Source organism: Orycteropus afer, unplaced genomic scaffold, assembly GCF_000298275.1.
Source record: "Orycteropus afer afer isolate SDZICR_OR568_19922 unplaced genomic scaffold, OryAfe1.0 scaffold00751, whole genome shotgun sequence".
Lineage (NCBI taxonomy): Eukaryota > Metazoa > Chordata > Mammalia > Tubulidentata > Orycteropodidae > Orycteropus > Orycteropus afer.
The window spans coordinates 1-11,451 of record NW_006922338.1 but is presented as its reverse complement, the minus strand read 5'-3'; positions in this window follow the sequence as shown (position 1 = coordinate 11,451).

Below are 11,451 nucleotides of genomic sequence, written 5' to 3'. Positions count from 1 at the left end.
CTTTACGTAAGTCAGACATGAATGCGTGAGGCTTCACACACTTTACGTAAGTCAGACATGAATGCGTGAGGCTTCACACACTTTACGTAAGTCAGTTATGAATGCGTGAGGCTTCACACACTTTACGTAAGTCAGATAGGAATGCGTGAGGCTTCACACACTTTACGTAAGTCAGATAGGAATGCGTGAGGCTTTACACACTTTACGTAAGTCAGATATGAATGTAAATTCTACAGTTAATAACGTGACACTGCTACCACTAGGAAAGCCTATTTTTTAAATGCTCTTGCACCTTAAATAACAATTATGCAATCACAGAAAAGATCTTTGCCCAAAGAAACATCAACATGCACCTTTCACTTCCAGAGGTTTTGTATGTGTGTGCAGCTTCAGCACTTGGGGACATTCGGTCTACTGATTACCACCTAACTCTTGGGTTGCTTCATGCTCACTTGTTGTTTGTTGTTGTTATGTCCTGTGTAGTGGTTTCCGACTCATAGCGGCCCCGTGTACAACAGAACGAAACACTGCCTGGCCCTGTGCCACCCTCACGATCCCTGCTAAACCTGAGCCCATCGCTGCAGCCACCCTGTCAACTCATCTTCTGGAGGGCCTTCCCCTCTGTCGCTGACCCTGCACTTCACCAAGAATGACATACTTCTCCAGAGAATGGCAACATGACCAAAGTGGGTGAGATGAAGTCTGGTCATTCTTGCTTCCAAGGAGCATTCTGGCTGCACTTCTTCCAGGACAGATTTGTTAGTTCTTTTAGCAGTCCACGGTGCTTTCAGCATTCTTTGCTAACAGCACAACTCTTTTTTGGTATTCCTTATTCATTGTCCAGCTCTCACATGCATAGGAGGCAATTGAAAATACCATGGCTTGGGTTAGGTGCATCTTAGACTTCAAGGAGATATCCTTGTTCTTCAGCGCTTGAAAGAGGTCTTTTGCAACAGATTTGCCCAATGCAATGTGTCTTTTGATGTCTTGACTGCTGGTTCCATTGACACTGATTGTAGAACCAAGTAATATGAAATCTTTAACAACTTTTCTCCATCTATCATGATGCTGCTTATTGGTCCAGTTGTGAGGTTTTTTGTTTTCTTTATATTGAGGTGTAATCCATACTATAGACTGTAGTCTTTAATCTTCATCAGTAAGTGCTCCAAGTCATCCTCACTTTCAGCAAGCAAAGTTGGGTCATCTGCTAACCAAAAGGTTGATTAATGAGCCTTCCTCCAATCCTGATGCCACATTCTTCTTCATATAGTCCAGCTTCTCGGATTATTTTCTCATCGTACAGATTGCATAAATATGGTGAAAGGATACAACCCTGATGCACTCCCTTCTTGATTTTAAATGATGCAGTACTTTCTTGTTCTGTTCAAATGAGAGCCTCCTGGTCTGTGTATAGGTTCCTCATGAGTATAATTAAGTGTTCTGGAATTCCCACTCTTCTCAATGTTATCCACAATTTTTGATGATCCACACAATGGAATGCCTTTCTGTAGTCAATAAAACACAAGTAAACATCTTTATGGTATTCTTTGCTTTGAGCCAAGATCCATCTGACATCAGCAATAATATCCCTCATCCCACGTCCTTTTCTGAATCCAGCTTGCATTTCTGGAAGTTCTCTGTCAATATACTGCTGCAATCGTTTTTGAATTACCTTTAACAAGATTTTACTTGCCTGCAATATTAATTATATTGTTAGATAATTTCTACATCCTGTGGGATCACCTTTCTTTGGAATAGGCACAAATATGGATCTCTTCCAGTCAGTTGACCATGCAGCTGTCTTCCAAATCTCGTGGCATAGCCAAGTGAGCGCCTCCAGCATGGCATCCATTTGTTGAAACATCTCAATGGGTATTCTGTCCGATTCCTTCAGTTCAGCTTCAACTTCTTCCTTCAGTACCATTGGTTCTTGATCATATGCCACCTCCTGAAATGGATGATCATCCACCAATTCTTTTTGGTACTGTGATTCTGTGTATTCTTTCCATCTTCTTTTGATGTTTCCTGTATCAATAGATATTTTGCCCACAGAATCTTTCAGTATTGCAACTTGAGGCTTAACTTTTTTCTTCAGTTCTTTCAGCTTGAGAAATGCCAAGTGTGGACTTCGCTTTTGGTTTTCTAACTCCAAGTCTATGCACATTTCATTATAGTAATTGGCTTTGTCTTCTTGAGCTGCTCTTTGAAATCTTCTGTTCAGCTCTTTTATCTTGTCATTTCTTCTATTTTCTTTAGCTACTTTCATTCAAAGGCAAGTTTCAGAGTCTCTTCTGACATCCATTTTGGTCTTTTCTTCCTTTCCCGTCTTGTTAATGACCTTTTGCTTTCTTCATGGATGATGTTCTTACTATAATTCCTCTAGTTTTCCATCACTGGTGTTCAATGACTCAAATCTATTCTTTAGATGGTCTCTAAATTCAGCAGGGATATAATCAAGGTCATATTTTGGCTCTCATGGACTTGTTTTCATTGTCGTCAGCTTCAACTTGAAATTGCATGTGAGCAGTTGATGGTCTGTTCCACAGTCAGCTCCTGGCCTGGTTTTGGCTGAAGATACTGAGCTTCTCCATCACCTTTTGCCACAGATGTAGTCAATCTGATTCCTGTGTACTCTGTCTGGCAAAGTCCATAGGTATAGTCATCATTTGTGTTGTTGCAAAAAGATATTTGCAATGAATAAGTCATTGTTCTTGCACAATTCTATCATGCGATCCCCACCATCATTTTTATCACCAAGGCCCTATTTTCCAACTACTGGTCATTCTTCTTTGTTCCCAACTACCAGGGATAATTAACACATCTTGATTGCCTGTTTGGTCAATTTCAGACTGCAGAAGTTGGTAAAAATCTTCAGTTTCTTCATCTTTGGCTTTGGTGATTGGTACATAAATTTGAATAATACGAGTATTAACTGGTGTTCTGGTTACCTAGTGCTGCTCTGACAAGAAAATACCACAAATGGGACGGCTTTAAGAAACTGGAGTTTATTCTTACAATTTGGAGGCTTTAAGTCTGAGTTCAAAGTGCCAGGCTTTAGGGGCTGGGTGAAAGTCCCTCAGCCTTGGGCTTCAGGTCTGCCTCCTGCTCCCGGCCCACTGGAGCCAGAGGCTTTCTAGCTCTTCTGCTGCTGGCTGCTGAGGCTGACAAGCCCAAGGTTGACAAGTAAAAAGGCACAGTCCTGATGTTACCAAAGCATATGGCAGGCCATTAATTCAAGTCCATTGAAAGTCCCAAGGTCAGCAGAGTATGGCAGGCTGCTGAACAATGACACGGCTACATGCAGGGTTCAAGCATGCCATACATAAGCTAGACACTATTTCCAAAGCTTTTTCTTATATACGGGAAGCAGACCACATACCCAAAGCAGCTACTCAGATTTTCCAATAGATTCCACCATGGAATTACCAATCTTACCATGGGGAATAACTATATTCAGTTGCCCAGCCACTCAACCAGGCCCAGCCAAGTTGACACAAATGTAACCACCACAATTGGTCTTCCTTGGAGGCATATGGATATTATCCTGTCACTGACAGCATTGTACTTCAGGATAGATCTCGAAACATTCTTAGTGATGATGAATGCCACACCATTCCTCTTCAGTTGGGCATTCCCAGCATAGTAGATCATACGGTTATTTGATTCAAAATGCCCCAATCTGGTCCATTTCAGCTCACTAATGCCTAGGATATCAATCTTTATGCATTCTATTTCATTTTTGACAACTTCATATTTTCCTAGTACATACTTCATACATCCCATGTTCCGATTATTAATGGATGTTTGCAGCTGTTTCTTCTCATTTTGAGTCATGCCACATCAGCACATGTTGTTGTTGTTATGTGCCGTCAAGTTGGACCCGACTCATAGTGACCCTTCCTTGTGTATCATTACGGAAGTAGATTGCTCCATCTTCCTTCTGAGGATGTCAGCACGTGGAGGTCCCCAAAGCTTTACTCCATCCACATCATTAAGGCCGGCTCTACTCTGAGGGGACAGCTCTTTCCTAGTCATATTTTGAGTACCTTCCGACCTGAGGGGCTCATCTTCCAGCACTGTATCAGACAGTGTTTCAGGGCTATTCATAACATTTTTCAGTAATAGACAGTGTTTTACTGCTATTCATAAGGTTTTCACCGGCCATTTCTTTGAGCCCACCTACTGAGGCCCATTTGGTCAGCATATCACCATTGCCAGGGTTCACTGCCATTGTGGAACTTTAGGTAGGAAACAGATAGAATTCAGCAACTATGTTTTCAGAGGGGTTAAAAATGGGAGGTTTGCATTTTACCAAACACAGCTAGTTTTCAAAAGTGGCTCCTTTAAAGGGACAAAGGGGTCACTTAAATGAGACGTACCTGGCTTGACCAGCTTCACAATAAGTTAGTTATGATTGTTTTTTCAAAAGTATTAGATCAAAGCTGCTCTAATTTTTCAGAAAGCCAAGTGAGACCCAGCTTTTATTATACCGTAGTTCTCAATAACGTAGGTGAAGTCTGTCTACCCTCCCAGGATCTGAGTTCACTCCTTGAACCAGTCCATCCTTTTCATGGGCCCATTCTTCTCTTGCCCAGCTGTCTGTCCACTGCTCTTTTTGTCACCTCTGTTCTCCTTCATCTCTGTCTACACCCAGGATGCTGCCAGACAGAGGACGGTTTCTTAGCTGCATGGTCAATTATCGACCACTCACCAGTACCCTGATTTGATCCAACCATCATTCATTTGTTCTGGTCATCCCTCCCCAAAAACACTTAATGAAAAAACTACTTCTTGCCGTGGCTTGCAGTCTGGGCTTTTAATAGGTACTGTAAGAAACTTTACGGTAAGTTAGTCTGCTGTTAAAAAAACACTTAAAAAGCTTAATGTTATGAATTACAGGAAACATGTTGGCTATTAAGAAAACTGCCCAATTTTCTTTAAGTTAAAGTTTATATATCAATAACATTTGCTAATAAGCTTGGTAGATCCTTCGTCATTGTAATGGTTTAGTACTAGGAACAAGGATTTCTATGTGTCATATCTGAAGCTCTTTGTATTAAAAATAATAATAATGCTTGCTCCTGTGTAGACCATTGGTCACCGCAAGGAGTCCCTTGTAACCTGAAGCCCTAACTCCGTCGCATACCCACAGTAGTGCTGCATCAGGACTAGGAAGAGCGCACGGAAATCGAGAACAGGCCTGTGATAGCTGGGCCGGGCCCTGATTCTCAGTCCTTTAGTTTGATGGAGTTATTCCCCAGGACGAGCTCGCATGCAATGTAATCACCTCCATGATGAGACCTGCTATGAGCAGCCAATCAGTCTGAAAAGGAGTTTCCTCAGGGGTGTGGCTTGCTTCCAATGTATCTGTGGACATCCTGGGAAAGTTCTCCAGCTTTCTGCTGGATCTGGACCCTGCATCTAGCTCACCACCATCTCTGGTTCCTGGACTTGAACCAATGGCCTGCCATATTGTCTGTCAATCTTGTGATTGTTGCCTCCACAGCCTGTGAGCCAACAGTCTGCCATCTTACCTGCTCATCTTGGATTCATCAGCCTCTGAAACCAGCCACCTGCTATGTGGCTGCCGATCTCGGTTCATCAGCCCCTGCAGCTCCATGGTCAGGAGATGGTTCCAGCTTGACATTTGACCCACAGACTTGGGACTTGCCAGCCTCTACAACTGTGTGAACCATTTCCCTAAGATGATTTTTTTTTTTTTTTCTTTTTCTCTATACGCTTCACGGGTTTTCCTTCTCTAGAGAACATAGTCTAAGACGTTTTGATTGAGAATGGTTCTAGAAAAACAAAATTGTAAGGATGAGTTTTCTAAATTGTGTCTTACATTTGATTAGTGGTAAAGATGCTGATGTACCGAGGGTGCTGCTGATCCATGGCACGAGGTGGCAGTGTTCGGACTCAAATAGCGCCACCACCGACAGATCAAGCATTGGTGAGGAGTGAGGCTCTGGGTGACGCTTGACACTTCTCTGCAATTCTGTCAGAATAAAGTATAAGGAAGCTGGTTGGTTGATCCTACTTACGCCAGACAAAACGGTGAAAGAATGAGATGAGTTCAGGGCTTTAGAGCCACAGCTCAGACATCACATAAGAGACCTCAATGTTTCCACTTGTTCCCTGAAAGAAAACCTTGTTTCTTGTAGCAATAGAGCTGACATTGCTGGAAAGCAAACCCAGAGTCTTATCGTAAGAGTGCCTGAATTACAGCACCAGTTGAATTGACAACCTCAAATAGTGCCTTAAGGTAAAGTGAGGGTATTGATTGGGAAGAAATGGGGTCCTGAAACTTGGACTGGGGATATACTGGCAGACAATCAGGAAGTTGAGGACATTGAGCCCTAAATTCTGTTGGTAGCAGTAATTGTTACTCCCATCTGATGAGACAAATTCAGCTGTGCCTGCTGAATCATTGTCTGAGATGCCACTGGGGGCAGTGCCTGGGGCAGATGCCTTACAAGCGGTTGCTGACTGTTCCTTGGCACCCCTCCCAACACCATTGTTGCTCTTAGACCTGTTGCTAGACTTAAGTTCCGTAGAGCCCCAAAAGGTGAAGTACAAAAGTGTGACCCAGGAAGAGATATACTACACCCAAAAGAACTGCTTGATTTTTCCAATAAGTACAAACAGAAACCTGGAGAATATGTGTGGGAATGACTATTAAGGGTATGGGGTACAAGGAACATAATGTTGGATCAGTCTGAATTTATTGATTTGGGCCCACTAAGCACAGATTCTTCATTTAGTGTTTCAGCTCAAGATGTTAGGAAAGGACCTAATAGTTTACTGAAGCATGGGCTATGCAGTGGCCTTCAAAGGCCTAGGGAAATGAAATGGCATGTTAGAATAGACTGATCACATTAGACCCTGAGACCCACACATGGAGTGCTCAGAGGGTACACTTTTTGCCATCATGGTGAGGAACAAATTTGTGAAGGGAGCCTCAGCATCCTTTGGACTTACAGAATGCCTTGTCCACCATTGTCACATCCCACACAGCATCACTTTGGACCAAGGGACTCACTTCATAGCAAATGTTCATAGAATTCAGTTGTCTTATCATATTCGCCAGGAGCTCTGGTAGTGTAGTACCTGAGGCACTTGACTGCTAACCAGAAGGCTGGCGGTTCAAACCCAACAGCCACTCCTTGGATGGAAGATGGGGCAATCTACTTCCGTAGTGATACTGCCTCGGAAACCTAAGGAGGGGCCGCTATGAGTCAGGTCCAACTTGACGGCACATAACAACAACAACAGCAACATCATATTCACCATCATCCTGAAGCAGCTGGCTCGATAGAATGGTGGGATGGTCTTCTAAAATCAAAAGGGAAGAACATACTCAGCATGTCCTAAGCTTAAAGAACTGAAGAAAAAAATCAAGCCTTGAGTTGCAGGATTGAAGGATTCTGTGAGAAACATACTGGATGATGCAGGAAACATCAAAAGATGGTGAAAGAAATACACAGAGTCACTGTACTAAAAATAATTGGTTGATGTTCAACCATTTCAGGAGGTATGGTACTGAAGGAAGAAGTCCAAGCTGCAGTAAAGGAATTGACAGAAAACAAGACTCCGGGAATTGATGGAATACCCATTAAGATGTTTCAACAAACGGATGCAGTGCTGGAGGCACTCATGTATGCTGGGAAAATTGGAAGACAGCTACCCGGCCAACTGACTGGATGAGAGCCGTGTATGTGTCCATTCCTAAGAAAGGTGACCCACCAGAATGTGGAAATTATCAAACAATATCATCACTATCACATGCAAACAAAATTTTGCTGAAGATAAATTTCTCTCTGTCTATGTGTATATATATATATAGCTTTACTGGTTTTGATTCTCTAGAGAACCCAGCCCAACACATATGGTACCAAGACAGTGGGGTACTGCTCTGACAGATACCTAAAATGTGGAAACAGGAGAGGAGTGTGTCCTTGACCCTAGATCCTGGCAGAGAGACCCCGGTATGCGGCACGAGAGATGGCAGCAGCAGAGCCAAGAGACCGGCATGAGAAACGGCAGGAGTAGAGAGACCAGCATGAGAGCCGACAGGAGCAGAGTCCAGAGACCGGCATGAAACAGTGACAGCCTTACCAGCTCACAGAGGAGAAAGCTGGATGCCATTGTGCAGGTGGCTTCCTGACAGAGTAAGTTGCCTTTGGGCGTTAATTGGTAGAAAAGACTGGCATGAAATGGAGTAGCAGGTTGGTAGCCCACGGAGCAAGGAAGCTGAGTGCTTTTGGGCAGGAAGATTTCTGGTGGAGTGGATTGCCCTCGGGCATTAATCAGCTGAAGCGGAGAGACCAAGGAAATGGGAAGCAGAGCTGCCTCAGCCTCAAAGGGTAGGACCATGGCCTCTGGAGGTGGACCCACCATAGCCCCCTAGGTTTCAAAGAGTCAGACAATCACCAACTTGGTTCTGGAGTGTGGGGCTGCTCGTTCATGTGGGCCAGTGGGATGGAGCCACAGCCGCTGTCCAAGAGAGAGGGGACAGGGCTGCCATGCCCAAGAGGGAGAGGAACGGGACCCACCAGGCCAAGGGGTGAGGCTGCCACTCAGGAACTAGGGGATTAGAGACACCCAGTGAAAGAGATCTGTACAGATGCCACCCAATGAAGATCTGTGCAGGTGCCAAGTTGACAAGGGGTGGAATTGTGGTAGTTCAGTTTGTGTGTCAACTGGGCTAGGCCTGGTTGAGTGGCTGGGCAGCTGGATGTAGTATGCCCCATGATGAGACTAGTAATCATCCCCATGGTGGGATCTACTGTGAGCAGCTGAGTAGCTGCTTTAGGGATGTGGTCTGCTTTCTGTAGATAATGAGAAGTCTTGGGGAATGGTCTCTAGCTTATGGCACACTTTAGCCCTGCATGTAGCCATGTCATTGTTCAGCAGGCTGCTGACTCATAGACTCATAGTGACCCTTTAAGGCAGAACAGTAACACCTGGAATGTTTTCCCTTTACGGGAAGTAGCCCTAATGGCTGGATGGTTAACTGCTGGGCTGCCACCCGAATGGTCTTTTGTTCAACCCCAAGAGCCTCTCTGCCTGAGAGCAAGTCATGGGTGTCTGCTCCTGTAAAGGATACAGCCTTGGGAACCCTGTGGGGCAGCAGTGCTTAGTCCTATGGTGTTGCTAGGAGTCCGAATCGACTCCACGGCAATAGCTTTGGTTTTTAGGAATTTTTGTGGGAGCCCATTCTCCAGTATTTTCTCCCTAAGCTGCTGGTGGGTTGGAAAAGCCCACCTTCCAGTAACCAGCCCAATCACTCCATCACTGAAGTTCATCTCCGCACCTGCAGTTCTTAGCTCCGCCCCACGTGGGTCTTCTGCTGACCCTTCCCACCTGCGCACACTTGACTCGGCCGCTCCTTCCCCTCCTGCCGCCCAATCCCACCCCTCTCGCCCTTCACCTGGGCTGCTGGGCGGGCCGGCAGCAGTTCTTCCCGGGTCCAGTTCGCCAGAAGCTGGAGGGAGGGTCGCAAGCACCGACCCGACAGCGCGGCGTGGAGCGAAGGTGCTGTGCGCTGCCGCACGTGCGGTAAGTTCTGAAAGGTCCCAGACGCGGGCTGCGGGGTCCACTCCCAGGCAGAGCACGCGGGGCTGCTGGAGCCGGGAGGTCGGCGCTCTGGTCCCTGCGAGCCCGTGGGCTGGGGGCACCTGGAGCACCCTCCGCGCCCCCACACGCGCCGCTGCGACCTCTCCTGCCGGCACCCGGTTCCTATGCTCTCCCAGTTCCTACGCGCGCCCCTCCCGGCCCCAGTGCCTCCTGGGCCCAAGTGCCCCCGCCCGTCCGGCCCTTGTGACTCCTGCGGGGGCATGGATGGGGTGGGGTGGGTTACGCAGCCTCCGGGATGGGGTACGAGAGAGCAGCCCCTGGCCCGGGACACAGTGCGGGTCGGTGCCATGCGCGCCCGCGCGGTTGCGGGGTCCAGCCGGAGCCTCCCCTCGGGCCTTGGTGCTTGAAGCGCTTGGGGTGAAAGGTCGGGCCCACGGCCGCGCGAGTTGCGGTCTGGTCTCGGGGAGCCGCGTCCCCTACCTGTCCCGCGGGTTTGCGGGCCGGCCTGGGGGAAGGGCGGGCCGAGACCCCGGGTGGGGCCCGAACCAAGGCCAAGATTTTGCCCGGGCGGTGGGGTTCCGCCCGCGGGGAAGGGGCCCTCGTCCTCCTTCGCCGCCCACGCCGGGGGCTCCGGATGCGTCCCAGGCAGGGAATGAGGGCCCTCCGCCCCGCGCCCCCTTAGCGTTCGGGGCACTCTGCTAGGACACTCAGGCGCCCAGCGGGTCTGCTCTCAGCCCTGGGGGGTCTGCGGGGCCGGCACCCGCCTGGGGAGGAGGGCCTTCCGGAACCGCCCACAGTGCCAGCTTCTGTTCACGCGGTAGGGGTCCGGCTTCCACTCCCCCTGTGGGCTGGCGGCGGGGGCAGCAGGGCGGGGTGGTGAGCACCCATGTTGTTGGTGTGGTTTATGCCGACATCTGTGCTGCGTTAACCGTGTGCCAGGCTCCTCGCGGCCCGGGGTCTTTGAGGCTGAGGGGATTTGGGGGAGCTCTGAGGTCTCCCAGGCTGACCCTGAAGGCCTTGAGCAGACAGTTTACAGTGGTTTAGAGGGATTTCGAGGGCTTGGACGTGAGCGCGGAGGGATATCCCCGCCTCTGCGGAAGGTGCCTCCTACACCAAGGGGAGAGGCTGCTCTGGGTTCCCGCGCCCTGGAGTTAGGGTTAGGGGTTGGAGGAGCTGACACACGTGGGTGACGCGCTCCAGTTGGTGAGTCAGCCCCGCTGAGTATGGTCTCAGTACAGACTATGCGTCAGGCAGGAGGGTGGTGCTGGGGCACAGGGGTGGATGGGGCAGGCTGACCTTGAGGTGAAGTTGGGGGCGACACCAAGGCGGGGCCTCCCAGCACGGAGGGGTGTGGCCTCGGACTCGGAGGGGCGGGGCCTAAGGTGAGGGGCCTTGGAGCACCAAGGGGCAGGTCCTGCAGGTGCCCCTAGGTGCCTGAGGCAGAGCTGGGAGGTCTGGGGGAGCCCCTCGCTCCAGCAGAGGGAGTGAGTGCATTAGGACAGCGGCAACATTCTTGGGAGTGTTGAGAGAGCGCACTGCTTCTCTTGGGCTGCCCCAGCGCCCCCTCTTCAGATGCTCCCGAAACCCAGGCCGGGCCAGACGCCTCATCTCCCCGCGGCCCCGGGGGCTTCCCGCAGCTCACCGATCTTGGGTGAGATACCTGTGGCTGGTTGTTGGCTGTTCATCCATCCCCCCCCCTGCCCCGCGTGCCGTGCTTACATTGCTCAATAGAGATCAGTAAGCACAAGCCCAAACATGCAATCAGGATGTGTTAATTATCACTGGTGACTGGAATGCAAAAGTTGGAAACCAAGAAGAATCACCGGTAGTTGGAAAATTTGGCCTTGGTGACAGAAATAATGCTGGAACAAG